The following is a 27,149-nucleotide window of genomic DNA, read 5'->3' as shown; positions in this document are numbered from 1 at the left end:
ACAAAAAGCAGATACTAATTTTTGGTAAAACATGTCATACATTCCACTTTTTCCCCCCAGTTCCCTCTAAATACATTTTTAAATAAAAAAAGAAATACTTTCCATGACATGCAATTTATTATCCTTCGCAAGATGGAAAACTTTGTCCCCTGCATGGCGCAGAGGAATCCATCCTTGACTTCATACAGCATGGAGATCTTTTTCTCATGCCCTCCTCCCCCACGGAGAAAACTTTCTTAATTCTCTTAAAAGAATGAAAAGTTAAGTATTTTCAGCATATAACAGAATTTCAAATACAACACTTGGATATTGTACGTCATTTAGCTTACCAAACTCAATGTCAAGTATGCAGTGTTTTACTGAAAAAACAACTACTTTTAAAATCTTAAGCCAGGAGCAAAGAACAAACTAAATGACAAGATCCTTGCCCTCCGAACAACCACCTACCCATGAGTCTGTCAGTTCACCAGACTAATTGCAACAAGTGATATCAGAGTCAGTCTTTCTACTATGTCAGTTTCATAAACTTCCCTTTCTACAATAGCTCAGGCAGGAGGAAAAGCAGGTACCTTACTTAGGGCTAGGTACAGACATTAAAAAAGCCTGAGGGAAATTGCTCTAAGTTACGCAGTTTATATCGGTAGCAAACACAACACACATTCACCCTTTGGTGGGAGGAGCAAATCTTAGATTGGGTTCCACCATTTTTAAAACAGCCTGTGTGTGCTGAATTTCTGTTGTAATGGATGTAGACTGGTTTTGTGTGCTGAACTTCTGTTCTGTTATGGGTATAGACCAATTTCCAATCACTTCTATTAATAGAAGTGCAAGGTTTGTACCTGGCCTAGAAGCTTAATTCCTCTAAGTTTTTGTAGGCAACAGCCTACTTTCTCAGCTACAAAACATCAAGAATTATCAGCATTCAGCAGAGATGCTTCAGAGCAATCCCAGTGGAGCTACACAAGAGAGAAGCAACCCAGGAAGTCCAAAGAGCCCCAAAGTCAACATTACAAACCAAGACAAATGCCTGACAGGCCCACTGCCCCATCTCTACAAACTCTGTGTGTTTTTAAAAGTTACTTCCCAGCCTTTTTTATAAGTATACCTGCAACAGGTTATTGTTATTTGACCTAGGTAGCAAAAAAGTATTTTTCAGTTGTATTAAAATTTTAAAATGTTTTCAGTTTTTTAAAAATTGTGGAACATTTCTGTGTTTTTAATTAAATATTATGGAGAATCAGAACATTTTCAGCATTTGGCTGTATAGCATGTTGAAATGATTGCAGACCATTTATTAATATTATATGTTAGCCTGGTTTTTGGAATGTTTAGTACAATGTTAGGGAGACTAAGGAAAACAAGCAAGAAGGGAAAAAGAATAGGTCAAACTAAGCCAGACCATAGCAAACACTTCAGGGTTCTTAAGAGATGATGCCCCAACTAGAAAAATCCTGGAAATAAGAGCCAAAAAAAACCCCTACTGCAGTCTAAAAAAGGACACTGTCAGCAGAAAGTGAGGTTTTTGGAACAATGTTCAAGAAATCAGCCTGATACAGGACCTATTATAGTGCCTAAGGAAGCTAGGCCTAGTTAGGTTGTCATCAGGAAACCGATAGCCGTTGGTAAGATTGTAGCATGAACTGAACTAATGTAGGTGATGTTAACATAGAGTATAATAATAGTGAAATATAACCAGGTTAGTCTTATCCTGTAAGCAACTTGAAAATTCCATTTTGTATCCTTCTGCCTGACATAAGTGAATAAACTCTGCATCGGGGTGTACTTGGTAGCCGTGTTTATCTACGAGTGTGTATAAAAGGGTGAATGGTGAGAGAATGGCATAGAGATGGAAGAAGATGATAACTGTTTATGTAAGCAACAAGGCGCCAAATGTAAGTTACCAGTCAGTAAACTAATTAATAAATGGCTGAAGAATCCCTTTGAGGCCTAGGGCACAAAGAAGATAACAAGGAAAAACAATGCACCCATCCTGCCAGACAGACAACAAGAACACTCCAAGGCTAAGATAAATAAACTGAAGACAAAAGAAGAACAACCACAAAAACAGAAGCTGGGTATGGAAAAAGCCCAAAGCACTGAAACAAAGGATGGCAATCCCTATAAAAGAACACTTTGACAATGCCAAATTAGGGGAGTCTCTTTTTCTACTGTTGCTTCACCAGACCACAGATGCATCTGTTCACCCCACTACAGCTGTTATCTTCAAATCTGCTATCTTCAAATCATCATCATCTACTCAATAAGGCCAAGTTGGCGACCCTGGGCTGATACTGAGCAATTATTACTGGTAACGATATCTGGTGTATGAGTGGATGAAATGGATGTTTTGTGTATGTGTATGCCCGTGTGTAATGATGTGTATGATGATTTGCATGTGTTTGTATGAATGGTGTGTCCAAACCTCTATATCTAATTCATGTAATCAATAAACGCAGCACCTTACCTTATCCCCCTTCATAAAGTCTTGCTCATGATTTGAGCAATTGCCATTTTGAGTAACAAGAAAACGATATGTGCAGACTTTTTTAAAAATGTTTTTGTCTTATGCTTTGCTCCCTCTGTGAAAAACAATACTTTGTTTTGGAAAAGGTTGTCTGACCACCATATTCAGGCTGTAACTATCCACATTTACATCTATGAAAGATGTCTGAAGGAAGAAGCCAAGAACCAAATGGAATCAGAGCAGCAGACCAACCTAGGAAACAAATGTAATCAAGGACCTACACAGTAACACTGGACTGTTCAAGGAGCACCCAGGCCAACACTTACAGTAAACTGCTTCTGTGCCAAGTTGAAATGACACTGTGCACACCAGCAACACTTAGATTGTAAGGTCTTTGGGACAGGAGCAGTCTTTTTCTTGTGTATGTGTATTGCACCAAGCATGAGGAGTGGATGGGGGGAGAAGGGTTGCAGTAGCACAAATCACACCTTCCACCACACTTGACTGTGCAGCACATACAGTGGGCTCTCTGAGATCACCAGCATACCAGAACAGCTCCTGCTGAAGAGCCTCATGTGAGTACCATGAGCTCCAAGTTCAACCAGCTGATCAACGTGAGGTCTGCCCGAAACCACTGCTTTCACAGCTCCAGAGATCCAGGGCTGCCACCATTCACCCTCTCTTCCTTTCACCACCCACTGCTGAATTGTTCAGTGGCACAGGAAAAAGAGCAGAAGAACAGCAGAGGGCTCAGCCCGTTTTCATGCAGCTCTGGAGCCCAGAGCCTTTTTACTTTATGATATTAATTCACCCCCTAAATCCTTCCACTTATGTGAACATTTTAGTTCTTAAGAAAAGTCCTCCCTGGTCAAACAAAACCTTAGATTTTGTTTTTCCAGAGCCCAGCCCCTGTTTTCATGCAGCTCTGGAGCCCAGGGCCAAGTACCACCACCACCACTCATCCCCTCTTTGCCCAGCTAATGAATTCAGCTGGGGACGTGGGGGGCAGAAGAAAGAGAATAGCAGTGGCACTCGTCACCTGATCTCCAGAACCAAGTAAAGGCAGAAGTTCCAACCACAGGCCATAGTGACCAGCTGATGAGCTCAGAGCTCGAGCAGGAGCTGTGCTGACATTGCAGTGATCTCAGAAAACTCAATGTCCATGATCTCAGTATGGGGTGGAGGGTGGGGTCTGTGGCCACACCCCTCTTGCCACAATCCTGGACCCACCCACCAGCACAAGTCTAATATACTCAGAACTTAAAGGTTCCATGGTATTACAAATAATGTTCAATGCCCTGTTTGCCCTGTATTAATCCTTGGGAGTGGGGATGGGGAAGTGTAGGAAGTCTTAGGCAAGTGCTTACATTTATTGTTATGGATATTTCTAAAGAAATTAAGAGGACTACTCACTGTAGTAAAATTAAAAGTGTGCGTAAGAATCAGGGTCCATAATGACTCTCTTGGCAGCACATGAATGCATCCCTGTTGCTTTCTTCCCCTTCCTTAAACAAGGAAACAAAGATTTCAGGATAATCACTGAAACTGTGATGGAAAACAAGCTTTTGCCATTTACAGTGAGAACCATAATGGGCAATTGATACATAATGGACTTTTCAGGGTGCAATACATAGTAAGATAAATTCTCATCACCAAAAGTGCTCTAATTTGTGTATAACATTTACAAATATGAATAATTATTCTTTAAATAAAAGGTTAACTTAAAAAATAAGCAACTAAAAACGCTTTCAAACAAATGTTTTACTACCTTAAAGAAGCCTTTTTAAAAATAACAGATCCTAATGCACAAAAGGAAAACCCCATGCTATTTAGTGGTTAAAGAGAAAAATCTAAGGTTTTGTTTGATCAGGGAGAACTTTTCTTAAGAACTAAAATGTTCACATAAGTGAAAGGATTTAGGGAGTGAATTAATATCATAAAGTAAAAAAATGCAACAGAAACAGTTGGCTAAATAGCATCATTTTGTTTTACAATCTCATTAACAGCACCATGAGGATGAGCAGTTAGAAGAACGATATAATTTCATGCATTTGGGAGGAAAATATTTTGGCCTTCTTGGTCATAAACATCATCTTTATTGGCAATTGTTCAGGTTTTTAATTTAGTCTTATTTTTCTCAGTTTTGTAAGTACGTGTTTCATGCCTCCCTCAATTGTGCACTTCCTGTTGATCATCTTTTTAAAAATTTATTTCTGCCTCTTCTGCTAAATGTGAAGCCACTTAGTGAAATGGCCTCTTCTCTACACTGTCAATATGAGCCAGCCTGATTTAACAAATTAATAGCATGGATTTTAGAACAGCTTTACAGAAGGCAAAATGTATTACAGTCACTAAGTGAATGCTAATTGGTTACACATTCACTGCATTAGAACTGGTCTCAATATTTTCTGAAGTCACTTTCTGCGAGAATGAATCATTCGCGATTCATTTTCGGCAAAAATTTAATATAGCAATAATGCGAAAAGTATTTGGCAATGAAATCCCAGGGAAAGCAAAAGGGACAATCAAGTTAAACTTACAAAATGGACATACCATGACAGTCCTTCTCTCCATTTACTTAGAAACTTAGCTTAATGCACACATGCTGAATCTCTTAGAATGTGGGATGACATTACTTCATACCACTTTCCCTGAAAACAGTTATGGGGCATCAGGCAGAGTGTGATCATCATCCACCACCATAAAAGACTGTTTACAATAAGCAGAGCTTATTTTAGCTTTGCATGCAAAGTATCAGATCTGCAAAAGCAAACATCAAGCTGAAGAACAAATAAGGTAGGAACCCCACACCAAGTTCTAGGCAAATAAAATGAAGCATACATATTCATGCTTAAAAATATATTTTAAATGTATAGGAGGGGGTCAAAACTGTTTTAGAAAGGCACTAAGTTGTCATATGAAACATGAAATATTATCAACTAGAACAGATTGCTCAGGAACAGGTTAAGCCATAGTTAATGCAGACCTAAAAATTCCTGAATCACCAAAGATGGAGAAATAAAATTGAGTCTCTGTGACTGGGTATTCCAGGGATAAGCAGTACGTCTAAGTCTCATTCTTAAGATTAAAAAAAGAGGTAGTCATTAATGTGATCACCATTGCAAAGTATTACTGACTAACCTTAATGTCTTTCTACACAGTAATACAGTTTTATAATACTGTAGAGTATTATTTGTCAACTGTCTAATTGTGCTAGCATGAGAAATAATGTACTCACATAAAATATACTAACAAATGTTTTGCACTACCCACTAGGTATATTTGTAAGCAACAGTGAATATTAAGCAAGTTTGTGTCTCCAGGTACTGTATCCACAACATCACAGACACTTTTTATATACAAAGTATGTTTAATCTTTTTAGGCTCCTGAATAGAACAACTTAAATTACTATTTGAAGTTGTTATTTTTTGTGTCTTCCTACAGACAGAAGAGGCTCTGAAGGCACGATCGTCATGGAGGGGAGTGGGGGCAGAAAGGAGAAAAGACACCACATATGAACCAAAAATTATCATAATTCATTATAAGCCTTTATGCAGATAAATCACTAATTAAATGGGCAATGATCAAAGGTGCTTGGGGCCAGATTAAGATCTTAAAAGTCAAATCCCCATTTATATCCTCTCTTCAACACTGATGGAAGCATGAAACATCTTAAAGCAGATGTGTTCAACCTCTGGCCCATGGCCCTCTGGCAGGCCGGTAGCGGGTACTTCTGCACCAAGCCACCTGCCTCACTGCATCCAACCCAAAAACTAAGCCTCCAGTGCCTCCCCTGGGGTGCCTACATCTGGCCGACCACCTTCCTGGAGTACACCCACAAACCTGTGGTATCGCTACTACCACCCAGACTCAAGTCTTTGTCTGGACCCTGTGCCACCCAGGATACAGGGTGACCCTGTAGACCTAGGGGTTGCTTAACGCCTGCAGGATATATCTGGGTGCCTCTTATAGCCTGAAGCATAGAAAGCAGCCTCCCTTAGTCAACCGAGTAAAGGGAGCAAGAAACCTGCCCAATCCCTCTCAAGCATGTACAACAAGGTAGAGAAGATAGGCATGGGGAGGGATACAAGTCAGAGACGTAGCAAAAGAATAACCTTTGACCAAACAGAAGCAGCTTGGTAGCCTTTTCATATACAACCAGAGTACCTTAAAGTAAGTTCCTAGTTAAGTTTCTGGCAAGTTATTTATTTCTGTAGCCAGAGAATGAGAGAGTGCTACAGAGAGGTCCTTGCATCTGTGTACTTTTTAAAATGTACCCTGCTTCTTCCTGGAGGGACCCTCTCTAAATAGCCCTCCTGACCTCAGCACCTGGACCTAGTCAGGGACACATGCCATTTGATGCCAGCCAATCAATTTGAAAAACAACACTTACCTAATGGAGTAATATGGGCTTAAGTTGTGAGGTCAGAGGTTGTTGCGGAGGTACAAACATGAGGGGGCAAGGAGTCCCACCTGTTAGGGAACCTGGAACAGGGGGAACACAACCCCTAAGGAAGAACCCTGAAAAGGAGGAAAACTTACCCCTTTTAGAACACCGACGATCCGGGAAGACAAGAGGAAGACCTGCACGGTTCATCAGCCATGCTTACCTGCAGCTGGAGCCGGGTGACGTCAGTGAGAGACACCAGCCGGTGGATTTAAAAGCCAGTGCTGAAAGGGATCGGGGACAGGGGGAACGCTGGGAGTGAGAAGAGTGGCAAGGATTCCCCATGCCAAGCGTACCCAGCATGGGCAGAGCAGGAGGATCAGATGTGGAGGCAGACACTGGCACAGACTGGACCAGGGGGAGCACCCTGCACCAGCAGCGAGCAGCAGGCTGGCTTCTCCCCACCCTTAGGCCCGGTCCTCCCCCACACCCACCACATCAGGCCTGGGCCTGCTCCTCCCCTCCCCGCACCACAGGGAAGGGGGGAGCTGGCCCAGATGGGGGGAGGAGGGACATAGGGCTCCCCCCATCATTCTTGATGGGCAATTCGTTAGTATATAGTATTTTTTTTTTTTTAACGAAATACAGGTAATGGTATTATTATGCCCTGGGTGGTACATCATTTTGAAATGGAAAAAAGTAGTAAATTAATATTTAGTGAAACTCTAGAGCAGACATGCACTAGATAAAAATTATCCCTTGACATTTATTTCAAAATTAATCAAAGATTTTATTTTAGTCAAATACCATTCCACTACTGTAGCCTAATTTCTTTAACAGATACATTGTCTTGCCTTTCAATATTTTTAAATGCAAATAACCTACTGTTTCACGTATTGATTTTATTTCAGATGCATTTTTCCCCAATGCCTTCAAGAACAGCAAGGCCTGTATTTTGTGTCACTCTCCCAAAGACCAGTTACTTTGGGGGAGAATCACAATCTTGTTGGATTTTCTTCATCCATGGGATGTGGGAAAATGATCTCATATAAAGAACTGATGAGATAGACATGTGATTGAAATACTTTTATGTGAAAAAATAATCAGCTTACACACCAGTTTGGCACATTACCAAAAAACAACAACATATTGCAATAATTTAGAGAGACTTGGGAATTGCAGTTGGAAAAGCAGCACTGTGACTCATGTCATCAGTTGGATTTAGTTTCATCCTCTTGCTTTATTGTGTTGCCCTTCTCTCCCCCCCTCTTTTTTTTTGAACCCATGTTTAATTTAAAGCTACGTATATTATACATCTTGAAGTATGCTGAAATACAAATCTAAAATCAAACACTGACAAGAACCAATATGGTATGAGCAAGTATCATTTCTATGATGTTGAACTAGGCCACGTAAAAGACTGGTTCCTGCTGGCTGTATGACATTATTTCCTTTTTCTAATTAAAATGAGTAAGGGTCATCACTACGATCAAGGCAAGAGTGAAATTTCTCATCTAAGAGCAATGAACTTTCATGTGCACATTATTCAAATTTACAGTAAAAAGTAAATCAGAAAGAGGGAAAGGAGAGTGTAAAACAGTGACAACTTGCACAGAAATCAGCAGAGCCAGGATAAACACTGTAAAATACATTTTCCCAAGTATCACTGCTTTGCTGCTGCAGCCAGCAGATTTCATTATATAATGAAATCAAATAAACTGAACAGGAAGTACAAGGGGAGAACTTAGACAGGAGATGATATATTATGCACTATAAGGAACCACCAGTTAAACTGTCTTAATTTCAGTACATCCTGAAACCAAAAAAAGAAAGAAAAAAAAAAAATCAATATTCATCATAAAATGCTGTTTAAAACAAAAACACAGCAGGAAGAGCAGCAATTAGAAACCAAATGAAAGCATATTTTAGGGTAGTATTAAGGAACCAATAGTTTTCAGGAAATTATGGTAAAAGATACAAATTCCATGTTTAAATAGTTAGATAAGGACATCTTTTAAATGAAAATAAAAGAAGTGCATTTGTCCCCTCTGCTAACTGATAATACTAATGAGTGGTGAAATCATGAACTCTGAGGGGGGTCTCACTACTCATATGTGACAATTAGTGTGTCACCCTCTCAGCACCCCAGAGGTAAATTTCTTATGCCATTTTTATTAAGTATTGTTTTAAAACAGCTCTCTTCCAAAATTACATGCAACTTTAACTGATTGATTTGCACTTCAGCCAATCAGCATTACAGAATTAGAGATATTAAAACCATGAAAAATCTTTTCAAATCCATGCAATGCTGTATATTCAAGTGTAAAACATTCAGGTATCTATTTATCCCTATTAGCAATAATACTTTTGGACACGGAGGCAAATTGACAGTATATTTTTCTAGCGAGTATGTCATGTATTCATGCACATGACTAAAAACAGTACAAATATGCCATGCTTGTGACCTATATTTCACAAAACACAGGAATGACAACTGAAACGGAACTATGAACCATCTAGATGTACTGTGAAGCAGAAAATGATCAGGGTAGCACTATTTTGTAGCTAGTTTTTGGGAAAATACTCAAGTAAGGTTGGGTTCCTGCAACAAATCCTGTCCGTGTGGATCGTTTTACAGAATACATTCACTTAGTGCTTTTGCTACATGATACTACCATCCTAAATATTAACATTCTTTATCCACCACTATTATGAAGTAGCATCTTTCTTTTACAACGTTAGAAAAAGGAAAAGTATACTTTCCCTTTATTTCTTTTTTTATTATTTACTACTGACTTTTACACACTGTACCATTACCCCACAAATAAACTCATATAGATTTCATAGATTTCTAGGGTTGGAAGGGACCTAGTAGATCATCAAATTAAACTCTCTGCTCTAGGCAGAAAAGAGCACTGGGTATGGGATGGGTGTGGGTGGAGTCAGTTGAATGATGCACTTCAGCTCTATTTTTAGCCTTATTCAGTAAGTGGGAAGGCTACCGTGATGTACACTGTCCTCCTCCTAGGACCCATGGAAAAGCAAGCACCGTATATCCTTGGGCTGCATTATCTTTCTATATAACCCCATCCTAGCCATGTCATCAGGAAAGTGGGTCTCCAGGAAGGAGTCAAAGCTGGCAGAGGGGCCCAGTATTTCTGTATGAACTGTCATGGGAAGGACTGCTATATCGTCGGGGGGGGGGGGGGGGGGGGAGGGAGGGGGGGGAGCGGGGAGGCACAGGGAGAGTGGAGTATCTCATGACCAGGGATCCTGGGTTTCCCTGATAAAAAAAAATCTTTTTTTTTTTTTTTTAAATAGCAAAATTATCTGGTTTCCCCTGAAAAAAAATTGCAACTCCCCAAAATCCGTGATTTAAGTGAAACACCACTATATAGATACAGATATCAATTGAGCACAATGTTTTATTAATATATTTACAAATTTCAAGCAATTTGGAGGCCTACCAGTGCTTCAATCACTATAATAAAATAAATTCTAAAAACCTATAAATTTTGGTATTTGATTTAGGGGGAAAACAATCAGACCTCCCTCTGCCCCCTTCACTCATAAGGATGTAGGTCCAGGACTCTCACTCCCCCCACCCCACCGCCCCTGGGCCCTGCGAATGCCCCTTGCTATCCCCCTCCTCCCCACACAGACCCCTGGGCCCTGCTGGTGGCCCTCACCCCCCTCCCCCTCCCCCAGCCCTGCCAGAGGGAGTCCCCAGCTGCCAAGGTTATGGGGCCAGGGGCCTGGGTCCACAGCCCCCTCCCCTCCACAGCAGCACCTAAGCCCTGACTGCCACCCTCACGAGGCAGGGGCTGCTGTGGCCCATGCGGGGAACAGAGTGCAGAGCCTCACTCCCCCTCCTCCCACAGGCCAGAGCAGAGCCCAAGAGTGGGGGCAGGGGTGCAGGCTGTCTGCTGTGGGCTCGGGCTATGGGGGCTGGCGTCCCGCCACTGCACACACTCCTGAGGGGGAAGGGAGAGGCAAGTACCCCTGACATCTGTGCATGAGGCAGGGGTGGTGGCAGGCTGCCTGCTGCAGACTTGGGCTCCCTACTCTGCTGCCCTCCTCCTGGGGCCTCCACTGCACAGTGGGCAGGACCCAGGTGTGGCAGGGCAGAGCAGGGCTGGGTGGAGAAGCTCCTTGCTGCTACAAACTCTGCACAGCCCTGGTGAGGCACCCCCTGCCTGGCCTGGAGCAGTGAGGGATGTAACTCCACGCCCATGGCCCAGCTGCTGCTGGGCACACAAGGGACATCTCCAGGGCAGCACAGAGCTCGCAGTGGCAACGAGCTTCCCTGCCTGACCCCGCTCTGCCCTGCCACACCAGGTCCCACCCACTGCACTGTGGAGGCCCCAGGAAGAGGGCAGCAGGGCAGGCAACATAAGCCTGTAGCGGGCAGCCCACCACCACCCCACACACAAATTGGGGGGGCATGAGCCCTCCTTACCCCCTCAGGAGCAGGGAGCCAGCTCTACCCTCCTGCCCCATGCATGGCTGCAGGCAGCTCATTTAATGCAGCCCCAGGGCCCAAGCCCCATGCACCACCTGGCTGGGCAGCAGCCCCAGTCCTGCCCAAATCCCTCCCTCACTATGGGGGCCTCAATTCCCACCCCCACCAGAGTTACCTGCAGAAGCTACTCTCCAGGCTGCCTGGCTGCCATGTGCATGCACATAGTGCCCCCTGCCTAACTGCCCTCCTCCCACCTTCCCCCAGCCCTCTGCAGGCTGGAACTCTGCCAGCCTGAAGAAAGCTCTTTGCAAAACCATAAAATCCACACATTTCTCCCTTAAAATGAAAAATTCACATTTTTTTTTCCATTTTTCCATGGGAAACGTAAAACCTGAATCCCTGCTCATGACAAGAGTCTGAGGGGCAAGTCTTTCACATAGAGGGGAGGGAAAACATTTCTAAAAGAAAAATGAGGCGTGATGATTGTAAAGCTTTTAGCATGGTCAGGGGAACATAGAGATGCTGGCACTACCTGAAACTACTTTCTACTCTTGTTTTGCTTTTTTCCTGCCCCCAAATTACCTGTATTTCAAAGTAATTCATTTTAGGCACATTAATGAGTATCAAAGGGATTTTTAATTCAAAGTGCTTAAAAGCTAACTTATTTTCTAAGTTATATTTATTATACCTTGTCATAAAAAAAACCACATGAGACAACAATCATGGACTCCATTTAAAGCGCAGCTTGCAGTAAAGCCAGACCATGGTCTGCACTCACAAAGATTTAACTAGATCCTGAGGAGTAATACAACCTTGTTGCTGCTCTGCTTTGCTTCGTTGTTGCCATTTATTAACAGTCTCATGGTATCTGGTATTTTCCTGATGCACGCAGCTGCAGGATCAGGTGACTGAGCAGCACACCTTTTATTTAAAACAAACCAAAAAAAAAATCAAAGCTATTTCTAACCTTTCAAACCCCTCCCCCACCTGCCTAGCAAGAGGATGGGATCTAGGCTTCAAAATCCATCTCTCCTACAGTGTTCCTGTACAGGCCATCATTATCATGAAATGACAGCAATCTCCACAGGTACCAAACAATGAGAAAAAAGGGACATGGAGTCTGTGAAGGGCAACCTCATGAGGTAGGGGGAGGCATTTGTTCTCTATAGAAAAAGTTAATGAGCCTCCCATCACAGCATTGTCCTAACTAACCCTGATCTGGCTTGCATGAGAGCCATGGAATAATGTGCCCCTGGCTTGAGGGTAATCTCGGGTCAAACATGGCGCCTATAAGTTCTGGAAACTTTAAAATATAATCTAAATGCAAAACAAATAGAAATCAGTTTTGTTAAAGGGATACAGTGAAAAGTTTTGCCGTTTCCAATATGGCAATACCTTCAAGAACTATGGGGGGAAAAAATCTCTTTCACTTCCAAATAGTTTTTCTTGTTGTTGTTAAATAATTTCACAACTACATTCCATGACACAAATACATAAAAAACACACTGTAGCAGACAGTTACCAGCCAGTATATCCAGGCCTCAGAAAGACCGTGATCAGAAAATGAGGTTGTGCACACCAAGGCTTTGTTTAACGTGCGCTGAAGCTGCAATCAAGTTAATAGAAGTCTGTTATTTCAGTTCATTCCAAACTACTCTGTCCCAAGCATTTTTTTGAAACACTTCAAGGACTTGTTAGCTATGTAGCTCAAACCAAAGAAAGCTGGAACTCTACAGGACAGGAAAAACAGGTACCATGTGGAAACCCTCAGAAATGGGATCACTGTAGAAGCCTCGATCAAACTGCCTCTCTCCCCCAAACATCCCTTGTCACTACAGTGTTGTATGTCCAGTGGGCCACATTCTGGTCGTGGCCCAAGTACAGCAGCTGTAAAATAGTTTAATGACTATATAATATCCCCCTTTTCTCCCTTAAGCCAAATCCAACTGAGCAACTTTTCTTGCCACAATCATCCAGTGCTGCTAGTATGCATCTCTAAAGTTTTTCTATTACCACTCCATAGCGTAAAGGTGATGCAATAAACCCAGCTGTCTCGTGCAGAAGACGACACATGGAATTAGATAAGTAGGGAAAAGGCAAAAAAATTCCATTGGTGTGATTAACTGTAACACAGGGGCTTGTGTTACCTTGGTAGCTGGGAGAGAGTTACATAGTTGTGTGTTTTTATACTGGTGTTTCTACACAGGGTCCTGTGTGAATGATATAAAGCATATAAGAACAAAAAAAAAAGCAGAATTATAGATGTTTCCACTGTGCAATTAATACTTGTTTATACAGAGAAGCCATTAAATAAAGCTGCTCTAGCAGCATAAAACAGATGTGACAAGGCTAAACAGTTCTGGTTTTACCTGCTCTGGCAGCAATATGCAAATATTTCACACTTTCTAATTTTCTCCTTCTCAACCAAGATCCCCCCCGTCGTAATAATGGTTTTCTTTCCATAGCCTGTTTTAGCCATAGCTCAAGAAACAAATGAAATTTCAACTTTGCCACAGAATAAAAATACAAATAAAAACAGATTTTATACTTTGGAAAATCAAATCTTATTTTTTTGCCTTGTTGCCTTTCTAACATACACATATTGAAGGGAACGGCTGGACTTGTTTTGCAGAATTGCTGAATCCCTAAATCCAAGTCAAATCAATGATAATAGCTCAAGACCCAGTAAGATCTGGCCTTTGGTGCGCTGTTTTAAGAGGTTTTGCAGGAAACTGTTTGTGCAGAAGGCCTTTTCAAAAGCCAAGAGAAAGGGACCAATTCTGAGCATTTGTAATGTTGCATGGTGCTCCCTGTGCTACTTTTAGCAGTTTTCTATGTATTCAAGCAAGCACTGTATAAAGAAAATGCATTGTATTCAAGTTGTATTACATTTATGTTACTGAAATAGTAACAGCTATGAATTCTATGTAAGGAATGTTTATGAGACAACACATGTTAATGAATACCTAGGGACTCCTCATTACATGAATCAGTTACACAATAGACTAACGGTTAGTAGAAATGCATATTTAAAGGCTCTTTCATATGCATATTACTGTACTAACAATGCGGCCATTGTGGTCTGTTTTGTCAGAGGCCTAGTTGGGGGACTCTTTTGTCCACAGATTCTGTATTCAGAACACAAATTGTTGAAACAATACAGCGTAATGTTTCCTTTAGAGATGTAATCTATCGTACTAAAGCATATACTTTGGGTTCAGCTCAAGCAGCTACTGCAAGGCCAAAATCAGCCTTATACATATGCACCCAAGAGAAATACTCCATCAAAACCTAGAGCAACCTCTACAACTGCATAACAGTTCATGCAAGATATGCAGCTGCAGCAACCATTATGATGCTGCTAGCACCCACTAATGGGTCTTCACAATAATCTAAGGTAAAGCCATATAGTATGCTACAGTAGCACAGTAGTAAATACAGCATCCTCCTAGCAACAAAATGGCATCCTTATCTCCATATCTGACCCAATGTAAAACAACAATCTTAAAAAAGGAGATTGTTAGTCTTGTCAGTTTAACTAATTTTGTTTTTAAAAGTACCGTACCCCAAATCCTTCTGAAAGACCCACACAAAGAGAGTAAAAGTGAGCCACGGAAACAAAACAGTGAAAACATCACAAAATGCTGTAAAAAGGCACAAACTGAAGTTAGAGGCAAAATTTTAAAAATAGAAAGTTATATAGAACATTTTGCCATTAAACTTGCTTTGCTTGCTGTTACACTATTTGTAAGCAGTAGGCAGGTAAAGGGAATCAAGCAATACTATTTATTTTTAAGTTAATTTCACCCTTTTGAAACAGATTTGAAAGCCTCATACGACTGTTGGAATTTATTCAGACAACGATCATGCTCAATTCCTAAACCCATATCCCAAGCAAATGTTACCAATAGTGAAATTTGTTCCACAAGAATACTGACTTCCTGAAAAAGAGAACAGATTGATGGCTTTGCAGCATGTACAAGTGCCTTTGAGAAAAGTAACTTACCAAAAAGATAACCAAGAGTACAGGCTTATCTATACATGGATTTATCCCCATTTCACTATCCCTAATTAACTCCACGTGAATACTTCGGGACTAAAAGTATATACACACACATTTAATAAGGAAAATTCCATGTATAGACAAGCCTTAATAAATGAGTGGTCTGTTCTGAGACATGAGTCAACTGTCAACTTATTTTCTAACCCTGTGCTTATAATTTTCTGACTCCCAAACTATTTGAATACCCTACCTGTACTGAATCCTAAACAAGCAATATGTGCTTTAATTTCATGTTGCATTACATTGTAGGAAATCAGTGGTTTGAGGGGAAAAATACTGTAAACATTTAAATAAAGAAGAAGAGACTTTCTAGTAAGTACCCTGGGAGTTGCACATTTTTATCAGCTTTGGGGTATTACTGGTAGTTAATAAGAACTGGGAGAATGCTGTCTAAATGACATTTTAGGACTTAAGTAATAAGCATTGTTTTAATAGGAAATAGCTGGTGGTGAAAACCATTTTTAGATAACGATATTAAACTTAAATTTTCTGAATCATTTACTACTTGTATTCAAATTTTTCTTCATAAATCTTCTGTCAAACTTTCTTCTAACTCTTACCACAGTTAAGATAAATTAATTCTGGAATGCCTTTGACTCCAGAAGAGAATCCAAAAGAAGGGGATTTGAATAGAACAGCTGTTCAGGGTCCCCTCCAAGGATAAGGGGCTTTTGTGGTAAAGGAACAGGAATTTGGAAGAAGAATGTGTGGAACTGGGCAGACAGTTTTGGAAGTTAACAAAGAGAACTAGTACTCAAGAGAAAGAAAAAATGTTGTGAATGGATGGGAGAGGACACCAGCTGGACTGTTAGGAAAGAGACAAGAAGAGCAAATTTTTCAGAATAGGCCAGAATCAAACCTTAGAACTCGTCTAAATTGTCTATCACCAAAAAGGCTTAGGTTGTGGGTTTGGGTTGCCGGAGGGGTAGTATATTTTGTTTTGGGTCACTTCCCTGTCTTTATCAAGGTTTATAAAAGGCCTTATCCACCATTTCTGCCAATCCAATGCCTGTTTCCCAGGAAACAGGAACAGAAATGGCATCTGTCAACGTACAAGAGCTGTTAGGACCCCTGTCAATTGCAACGAGGCTAGAGGGTAAGGGACAGATTCAGTAAGGACCTTAAAAAGCCTTTAGGTTAGATGCTGCAACTCCACATTTTGCTGCACCTGACCCCCAAAGTAGAATCCAGAACCTTATGTTAGGCTGGAAGGCTCCCTATCAAAGAGAGCATGCAGAAAGTTAAATGTCTCAGAATGGGATACAAACAGCCTGGACACCAATCAGGGAGTCACTTAAGAACGGTTCTGCTGGGCATACAGCTGTCTAGAGCTAGCCAACAGGAAATTCTGAGGACAGGGTCTCAGAAGGGAGGTCTTAAACCCCTCCACTCGGGTGTCCCTATCTATTTGGGACTTTTTCACCTCTTCCAGGTCATGCAGCTGCTGGAAGAGCGGTATTGCTTTTTAGGTTATATTTGAATACACACACATGCACCATTTTAGGTTTTGATTGTACAGTTAGAGACACACCCATAGATATGATGTATACTTTTGTATACATTGTATTTTTTACATGCTCTAATAAAATAGGATAAAAAAAATAAAAGCCATGTGGCAGTTATGTTGCTATCACTTCAATTCTCTGTATGACCTGATGTGATTTTACCTATTCATATTCAGTGTTGTAATAACAGCTTTATAAATTCTAATTTCTTAGGATTCACTTTGTTTTTGAGGTTAGGAAGGAAGTTTACAAAAAATTACAAGGCATGCTTTCCCAGTTAAAAAGCGAAGGTAGAAATTCACTGATGTATACTTATGTACATTCAAAGTATATTCAAACTTTGAATAGGACTGAAGCCTGCACTTCCAAATAGTGGGCTGCAGAAGTGAATTTGTTGCCTTACCTGAACCGTTACTATTCATGAAAAAGTTGATCCAACCATAGATTGCTGGGCGTTCATCCACAGAACTGTTTTATTCAACAATCCTGGTGCTCAAAATCCAGCTATTGCCTTTGAAATGTACTATCAAACATCTACATCCGACTGCATGGCAGAGAATTAATTTTGCTGCACCTGTATCAGACAAGAAATAATTTACAATAATTTGTCAGGATTAACCTTTTGATAAGGCATAAATTTGTCTAGATTTAAAGCACTTTAAAAAGGTGCAGAGGTCCATTTGTATTAAACAAATGCTGTATCAGCAGTTTGATGGCAGCAAAAATACTGACGCTGAGAATAACTACTACTCTATTGGACTTAATCTCTAGTGCAATAAAACAGATCTCTGGCATTTCAGCATGGCAAGATATGATTCATAACCAACTGTATCACTCTTATTTAGTCCTAGAAATGTCAAGCTCTGTAATTAACAGTAGGTACTTGCAGGTCCATACTTTCAGGATATAATGACAAATGTGAATTCTGCATCACCAAGCAATTAAAGTTACTTGAAACCATATGTTTTTAAAATGCCTTTAAAAATTCCACAATTTTTAACACCAGAATACATCAAATAGCACTGCTTTTAAAAACAGTACATGTAGTTTGTAATGTCATTCAAGATAAATGACAAACCAAGAATCTTACTTTCCTCTTTACTTATTTTATTTCCAAATTTATCTTTTTATGGGATTAAAATGTAGCACTGAAAAAAACTGTGTGCTTGGCTGGTATTTTGCATACAACTTTACGGTTTCTCAAAACCCCACAGGCAACTATTTACCCAGAGATTGCTAAAAATATTGAGCTCCATACCCTCACACACTATAGTGCCAAAGCACAAAAGTAGAAACACCAGCATCACTTTATAACACACAACAGACCACAAGCAGAGGCATCAAGGGCACTGTTAATGACCTGTCATTGCAAGGGTCAGGAAGAAATTTGTTAATATAAGCTGAGGAGCCCAGGCAGAGAACCACCCTGTAGGTCTTGCTTTCATATTAGAGAAGAGGGTCACAGTGTAACAGTTTATAGCAGCAGGACAGATGGGACCTTTTTGGCAGGTGTGCCATGAGTTAACCCTGCCCCTTCCCCGACAAAGATCCCTTTCCCTTACCCAATTTGCTTTCTGCTGCCTGTCCTGTAGCTCCCTCATCAAGCTGCTGCTCTGCTTTCTGCTCCCTGCCCTATGTTCCCTGCCTGATCCGAAGCATTTCTTTCTGCTCCCTGCCCTATGTGTCACTGAGCTTCCTGTCCCCATCCTGATTCTGCTACATTCCACATGCAGAGGTTGCCCATACCACTTGTGACACCTGTGCCACAGATTGACCACCCCACCCTTGTTTAGAAAATCATGTGCGTTTAATGAGCACTGTCTTTTGGCTATCACTACCTTAAATAACATTAAGGAGAAGACACTCAGGAGTAAGCTAGCTTGTTGACAAGAGTTCAGATTGGTAACAGCAAAAAAATTTGGTAGAATTTAGATGTGAAATTTTATTTTAAACAACAGCAGAACCCACAATATACCCCGTAGGCCGCTAAGCATAACATCATTCACCAGCTCCTGTTTATATTTTTGAGCTCTTTTGCTCCCTTTATTACTGATCTGATCTATTCTTGTGAGAAGAGGGGTATCCAAATATACAGCACCCTGTTTTTATGACCTGAGAATACAAGCACATCAGCAGTATACTTACTTGATTCCTTGGGCAGTGCTCATGTTAATGTGTTAGCTGCAGTTCCAAGAACTTGTATTTCAGACTCCAAGAACATAGCCTTACTTAGGGCTGTACTTTAGGATACACTGACCTGACTACCAAAGATTTTAAGTGCTGCATTTAATTGGAGCTTCTGAGTTTCTCTTATCCTTTGCTGTTAACTCTCCTGGAAAAACTGACTAGTTTACCAAACAAGCTGCAGGCAACAAGGCTATGAAATCATACCACATTTAAAAGGTAAAACACCTTCTTTTATTCTCTGGGGATGAAGGATAATATTATGTTTATTTAGCAGGATTCAGATGTCTTGCCTTTACATTTGGACTTGTCTTTACATGCAGACTGTAAGGAGGAACAGAATATTTACAGGTTACTTTTGTATAACAAAAAAAAAAAAATCTCATATGAAAAAATAATTCCCTACTAGCAGGTCTTAAAGTGGAAAGGTGAGACAAGCCAATGTATTGTGAATGCACAGGCCTGTGAGGAAACCCCAGACACAAAGTCCAGCAAAATCATGTTTCTATCTGTTTTTTAGTGGTTTCTCTGTTTGTTAGGCTTTGCTTTTTTTGTTTTGTTTTTTAAAGTAGGCCCATGTCCTGCAAACATTTATGTACATCCTTAATTTTCAACCTATGATTCTTGCCACTGCACAGGAGTACTCATATGATTAACTTTAAAGTAGTTTATGTATATTAAGACTTGAAGCCCTAAGTTAAATTTAAAAGCAGCAATAATAAACTACTTCTGTTCACCTGTGCCAAGTGGAAAACCTTGAAACTGAAGTTCTCCATCGACACCCTACCCTACCTTCTCCCATCCACAAGGGAGGTACAAAAAAGGTAACAACAGTGAAAGAGGAAGACTACAATATACAAACCAACAGTGTTGATAAACATTCACAAAAATAAAAGGTTAGCTCTAAGAAAAACAAACATCTTTTGGCACCAAAATATAATGTTTGTGTAGTTTCAGCTAACAAGAAACCTTAATTTAATTCATTTTAATGTTTTGCATTCATGTTCTTTAAGCTTTCCACTAAAAGTAAGCTTTAAGTTGGAAACAATTAGGCATGATGACCAAATACAGTCTAGTCACTAAATTTGGTGCTACTTTTTTTTTTTTAACCAGGAAGATGTGCTATTTGCATTTAATTATATAAAATACATTTATTCCAACTGTTATTTTTTATATTTCATCACATTAAAATGAATGACATTTCTGTATACACTATATTTAAACCTATGTCAAGCTACATTTGGATGAAAGCCAACTAGAATCAAATTTAAAATGCAGAAGACCAGCATTTTTTAAAAGTTTATTATTATAACTAGAATCATGATAAATATTCTGTGTGTATAATTTTATCTGTCCAAACAGATTTATTAAAACAAAAAAAATTACTTTATTTAGTCAATTAGACTAATTTATTCTGGTCACTTAGAAGTTTTAAAATTAGTAGATTTCAAACTCTGAAATCTAGTTATTATTCAGTTGGTAAGAGAAAGATATCAAACTTCCTTGTCTTTTACAACATCCTATCAAATTTTTCAACACAAAAGCAGTTATTGGAGCATGTCTACATGTGCATTACATTTAGTACCTCCAACGTGAGGGACTAAATACATGCACATTAGGCTGCTCTAATGCATACAACTGAAATGTCCATGTTTAAGTGACGCCTAATATGCAGTAGCCCGTTTTACTGGGCCTTAGCATAAAAAGGCACGGTTTTTTATGTGATACTTTAAAACGCAGTAAAATAAGCTACTGTGTATTAAAGTGCACGTGTAAACACTCCCACTGTCAAAAGCCAATTTAATCGCATCAAAAAAACACAGGTTCCATGCACTTAAGACTTCCCCCAGTTACAGTGTTTAAATTTCAGCAGCCAACAACCTTGCATATCATGCATTTAACTTAATGGTTAACTGATCTATTCTAATATATAGACTACAGTAAATGTAACCTTACAATGGACTGTTCATTTCAAATTGAATTTCAAATATTGTGAAAAAACTAAATTTAATAAAAGGCCCAACTTATAAAAAAAATCTAATTAAAAAAAGTATATCAATCATTTTTATCCATCCTCACCACAAAAGATACAGGAATCAAAGCATTATGGGAGAGGTATTAACACTCATGAGAAATGTCCAGTAATACTACCTCCACTGCTATCAGATGGCTGAAAAAAACAAAACAAAGCAAAACAATGCCTGGTATACTGCTCAAGAAGATAATATCACAACTAAAGGCCTCAGCACTTCCTCATAAAAACAATTTCACATATGTATAACATGCCACAGCCACACACCTCTTCCCACTGTGAATTGAAAGCCTGACTACAATTCCACTCACTGATATGAATTCAGACATGTTAATCTTTGTCTTACTACTCATGAAGATGGATCTCTCATTTATGCTAACATAAGACAAAAAAACCCTATTTTGCCTGTTCAGACAGAGCAGTAAAGTGTTAAAAACAACAACAAATGTCCTGGCCTGTGAAAATAGAAAATGGCTGCCTTTTTTTTTTTCTTTTTTTAATCTTTTTCCTTTAAGGGGGGGAGGGGGGGAGTTCCTTGTATAATTTTCTAAAAAGGGGACATTTTCTTCAATTGCTAGTGAAGGAAAAACATTCCATTTAAAGAATGAAGAAAAATGGCAAAAAGCGCAACAATGGCAATTTAAGAGAGGAGACGAAAAGAAGAAGAGAGAGATTGACTTACACCTTTGTAATTTCATTCCAGAGACAACTTGGGATAGGCATTAGGGAGTACAGGACATGCAGGAGGTAGAAGGTGGAGCATGGGAGGGATTCAGACCCCTAAAAGTAAATTTTATTTAAAATTTTAATTCAAGCATGTTAAGATATGCTTTTTCAGATAAATTGCATTCTTTGCTCCAGTTTTACAATTTTCCAGAGGATTCACAATATCCTTCACACCTAACAAAAGTATGAATCCCTCCACTCCTGTTAACTCAAGCTTAACAGGAGAGCTGCAACCATAATAATAAATGTATGGCATCTTGATTTCTGTCGCATCACAACTGTGTTAATATCAAAGGGTTCTGCCTAGATTCAACATGATAACACTAAAACATGATTTCCGACAGTATACTTCCATCTAAACGTAGCTCTTTGCACAGATTTGTTCATTTCAGGCAAAACAAAAAAGAATTGCAAAATGGAAACACTTTACCACATAATCAAACAGTGCAGTATATCTGAATCCAAAAGTCCATAACTAGTGGTGAAAGTAAGAACGCTTACTCAGAAACTACAGTAGTACATCTGATATAAAATTCAAATAGAACAAAATAATAATACATGGCACTATGATCAAAACCACAGAAACACTTATAGTTTGCACTTTGTCAGAACTGTATCAGCTGGATCACCAGTCTATAAACAAATTTCCCCACACGCACTTTCATCTTAACTGGATAGAGAAATGAAGACAGCTCATAAAATGATCACTTAACATTTCCACGCCTCGTCACAGAACTCAAACTAAAAAAAATGTCATTCTCTAAACCAACTTCTCTCTTAGTGAGCAAAACCTTTTAAACATGGCTGTGACTATTAGGAATAAAGCATCTTTGATTTTCAACAAAAAAAGTGTAATTCTTTACTTTTAACATCCAGCAAATGGTATTTTTGCACAAGCCAAACTCCAGCGCACTCTCATTGTTGGACTGGATGCAGCATGTAAAACATTTGATTCTACCTACCTATGCTAAGACCCATTATGTAAGCTTAGATGTTATTGTTCTATGTGAAAAAGCTCTGGGTTTCCTTTTTTCCTTTCAGCATCACTTCAATGGTCCTGCACAGAGGGGTTTCTATACAGCTATCAGAAGCTGTCAACCTCCCTGAAATCCCCCTCCTTTACAAGATCACTTCTAAACGGTAAAGGGCAGTAAGCTGCAATGCAATCCATCAATTTCTCTAATGAGAATGTTGAACACCTCCATTTCCTTTGCAGAAGCCTGCAACACAGAGAATCTTGAAGTACGCAAGTTACGCTGGAACCTGAGCATCCCAGGGCTCAGCGGGGATATGAGATTGTGACGTTCGTCCAGCCCAACCTTATCAAAATGGAAAGAGTAAAACAAATATAGATAAACTATTCTTCTAAAATGTGTCATGCAAAAAAACCAAAACAAACAAAATGGCAGGGAGGAGGGGAGCTTCCTAAACTAACAACTTGTATCCGGGCTACCAGAAAACAAATTTGGCTACGCTAGATGCCAGGCTCTGTCCCCTCACCCCACCCATTTTATTTCAGTTTACTAGATACAGGGATGAATACAAGAAGCACAACACAGATTGGATAAGCTCTGGTATGCAGTATAGTTTATTACAGGCTAGTCTGACTTTGCTGTTCACTACAAACACAGGACAAACATTTGTTTAAAAAGGATTCAGAACATGAATGTAGGAATTTGCAAGCCACATAGCCATCTCACTGTACCTGCCCCCCCTATTTAAGCAGCTAAAGAACCTCACCTCCCCCTATTTAAGCATGGTGATGTCCAATTTCTGTTAACTCTTATTACACATCAGTCACTGGTCTGTTTTAAGCATACTGCTTTAACAGACCTCTACCAACACCATCCTTAGAAGCATCTATGAATGATTTAGGATCAAAGTTACAGTCATAGCAGCTCAAGACTGAGGTCTCCTGCACCTTCTCAGCTGTATTAACATTTGTATCCCTGGTCTACTGGAAATCCTTGCATAGTAGAATCCTCTCAAATTGCTTCTTTAGGCAGCTGGATTAGGGACAAGTTTCTCTATACAGTATACCATAGCAAAGAAAGTCTTTGGGTCTCTGTAAGGGGCAGTGTGTGCATGTGTGTTGATATGGGCAAGATGGCCTCAGTTATTCTGGCCTTGTGCTCAGCACATGGCGAGCAGGACCCATATCTGGGGAAAAATACCTAAAACTCTATAGCCTCACTGGCCAGGGGAAGCAGAGGAGTCTTCATGCTGATGGGTTGGGAGAGAGACTGCGGTGTGGCACTCCTTGACTAGACAAGGCCAGAGTGATGTCATGCAAAGCGATATAAGGAGAGGTAGGCTGGTTTGGAGGAGAAGCTGCTAGCAGCTGCTGAAGAGTGACATCTTCTCCAAGCAAGGAGGAGTTGCAGATAGCAAAAAGGGAAGCTCAGGTAGAGGGGAGAGAGAGGGAGAGTTGAACCAGTGTCTGGGAACTCCTCTCCCCCTTTTCTCCCCCCCCCTTTTTTTTCCTCTTTTTTGAGCTTTTAAGAGATTAATATGGGGGAAAGAGTGTTGGTTCCTTGGGTTTGCTTGTCAGGATTTAAGCCTGGCAACTTTCACCATGTTGGAATCTAGGAGTTCCTAATCTGGCAAATTTGGGGCTGGGGTTGAGGCTTACAACTTCCTGCTCCCAGTGCAGCTGTAACCCAAATCATCTGCAGCCCAGGCCTAGAGGTTAGGCTTCATCTTTCCCCCTTGTTCTTTGGATAGTCTTTGTTTTAGCTGGCTGTGTGGTTGGGCCAGCTGTAGCCATTAATCAACCTGGTTCCTTTGGAGTTTTTCCTGCAGTTTTCATTGTAGCAGACCACATAACCCAGCCCAGAAGTGTGGGGTACGTTTGTGCTGCCTGAAGGTGCAGTCACTCCCCACACACGTGTACAGCCTCTCTGTGGAAGCAAAGATTGCCACACCACTATTCCTCCGAGAGCACCGAGGGGCCCCTTGCACTGCCAAAGGACCTGCACTCAAGCAGCTTCCCCTGGCACAATACAATCTACAGACTATGCTGTGTAGTTTACTAGTAATGTTTCACATGGCATTTGGTGTTTTCTTCTGTTTTCTGGATTAAATCTGTTTCGGTTACACTGCTTGAGGAAGGGGTTTTTGTTTATGCACAACACTACAGTAATTAATTTAGTACTCCCAGATTTCTGGGTGGGGGCTCAAGCTAAAGTAAATAAATTTAGTACCCCAAAAATCAAACCCAGCCCTTGTGCTGCTGGCTGATGCCTGACAGAAGAGTTAAATCTTGTTGGGGCAAACATGCTGATCAAGCCTCCTATTCCTAGCATCTAACAAAGCAGGCTGTTGCCTAAAAAACCTTATGCCTCTCTGAACTAGTCTCTATATATGCAGCCCTGGCCTGCCTGCTTCTTATCTTTATATAATCTACTTGTACACCTTGTTGTGTTATCTTCTCTAACTGGAACTTACCCATTCATTTGTTTAGCTTTAAAAAGAACCAGAGTTCCTGGGCTCAATTTGGTCAGAGCCTCTGGTCACATTCTCTTAACTGTCTTCCCCAGACAGAAATAGGTATGTAAACCAATGTCAGTGATTCTCAACCAGGGTGCCATAGTACCCTGGTTTGCCTTCAAGTGTGCCGTAGGATGGCACACAATATTAGCACTGTTCGTTTTACAAACATGACTCACAAGATAAACCCCACAATTTCAAATAGAAATCAATAGCTGTAGTCTTTCTGAATTCTTTGCAACAGAAAAACTGCTCTGTAGGTAAAAAAAAGAGGGAAAATTAAAAGCTGGCATTTTCCAAGGCATGCCTCAAGTCTATCCACAGGTGCCTTGAGACTAAAAAAAGGTTGAGAAACACTGCCCTATGTAAGCCTTAGTACTCTACATATTAAAAAAGTTGCTGTTTTCTCTTGTGAAAAACCTCAGGTGCTAAACCCGACCCAAATGGCAACCTTGGGGAATCACAGAAAAGCAAGAGTGGAAATTCTAGTCACTTTGTTAAGGAATCTTTCTGAATATTCCAATGGTCTCTTTCTTTTTGTCCCAGACCTCACATCACAATCCAGTTCCTTATCAGGAATTCAACCCTTAAAAAAATTGCAAGATTGGCTCTTCAACCTTCAGTCGATTAAAAAAAAATCTTCTGTTTTCCCTCCATTTTCTATGCTCTGTTCAAGAATCTCCCTCTTTCACCGGTTTAATTTTTATGTAGCATGTAGAATGCCTCATATATATATGCTACATAAAAATTAAACCAGTATATATATCTATCTCGATATATAGATATAGAAAGAGAGAGTGTGATTCATACTTACTGTAAACATAGAGATTAACAAAAACTATCCAGCGCCTCAAAACTAGCCATTGGCAGAAATAAAGCTACTTTCCATCTTCCTTTTTTGCTGGTACACACTGAAACACTACTTAAAAACCTTCTCCTGTTATCCTCTGTGTTTCCAGAGTGTTTCATCACCGCCAGTATTTTTAACTGACTTAATTCTCCCACTCAGGATGTTTTATTAATTTGACTCCTGGTACCATGTGTGGATCAATAAACATGTAAAAACAAAAAGTGGAATACAAAGGTCTGCTTCATTAACTGCGAGTTAAAACTTATCATGAACCTCTGCATGACATTAAAACTAGTTCCATGATGCCAGTCTCCACAATCAAATCAGGTTCTAGAGGTGATAAGACACATGGATGATGATGTTATTATGAGAGGGGTGATGATGATTAAGAGGGGGAAAGAACAAAACAAAAAAAAAAAAAGTTGCATACTTCTGTGCTTACCATACAGAACACTACAACTGTGTGAATCACTGAGTTGGAGGAATACATGTGGAACTTGTAGAATAAAGCCAAATCAAGTCAGTAAACAAAGTTTACATACACATATACATAAATGAAGTTCAGGACAAAACTATAAATCTTCAAAGTGGGTCAAGAAATAAAATTTAGCACCGTGGGTGTTTTTAAAAGAATAGAAAAGAAATAGAATTTACATTATCTGGACAGAATTCAGTTGTTCCTGAAAGGGCCCCTGAAACTGCTTAATAGTACCCAGCAGGAAACAGAAAAAGAATCGACAGCCCATAAACCTGCATGAGTAGACCAAATCAGGAGCATCTGTTATTAATTCTATTTTTAAGCTATTTTATAAAAAGGTGTGGGTCAGAACCTAAAATGCTTGGTAATTCAGGACAGGGAGACCCACCTGCCCAGATAAAATTATTTCTAGGACTTTGCCAGGGGTATTGTTGAAAAAAAATGTATGTTTTACCCAATCCCAGGCACTTGCCAGGCAAAAAAACCCCCAACTAAATACTTTACATAA

The 27,149-nt window shown here is 40.0% G+C and overlaps 1 protein-coding gene across 45 annotated transcripts in view; it reads right to left on the bottom strand.

Moving 5' to 3' along the window:
- The window catches only part of LOC149868954 (uncharacterized), a 220,837-nt gene that overhangs the window by 171,685 nt on the left and 22,003 nt on the right, over positions 1–27,149 (bottom strand). For 26 of the 45 annotated variants that reach the window (XM_090039428.1, XM_090039444.1, XM_090039450.1 and 23 more), the window contains exon 3: positions 17,286–17,456. The exons of 8 other annotated variants lie outside the window; for them this stretch is intronic. The gene's annotated coding sequence lies outside the window, so the exon portion shown is untranslated. Of the gene's footprint in view, positions 1–3,877; positions 3,970–6,858; positions 6,951–17,285; positions 17,457–27,149 lie in introns of all 45 variants that reach the window. 11 more of the 45 variants (XM_090039433.1, XM_090039443.1, XM_090039431.1 and 8 more) reach the window with 3 other exon arrangements.

Source organism: Crocodylus siamensis, chromosome 3 (assembly GCF_052110815.1).
Source record: "Crocodylus siamensis isolate JL-2025a chromosome 3, ASM5211081v1, whole genome shotgun sequence".
NCBI classification, from domain to species: domain Eukaryota; kingdom Metazoa; phylum Chordata; order Crocodylia; family Crocodylidae; genus Crocodylus; species Crocodylus siamensis.
The sequence above is the reverse complement of the archived record's forward strand: the minus strand, read 5'-3'. Positions and strand labels throughout refer to the sequence as shown.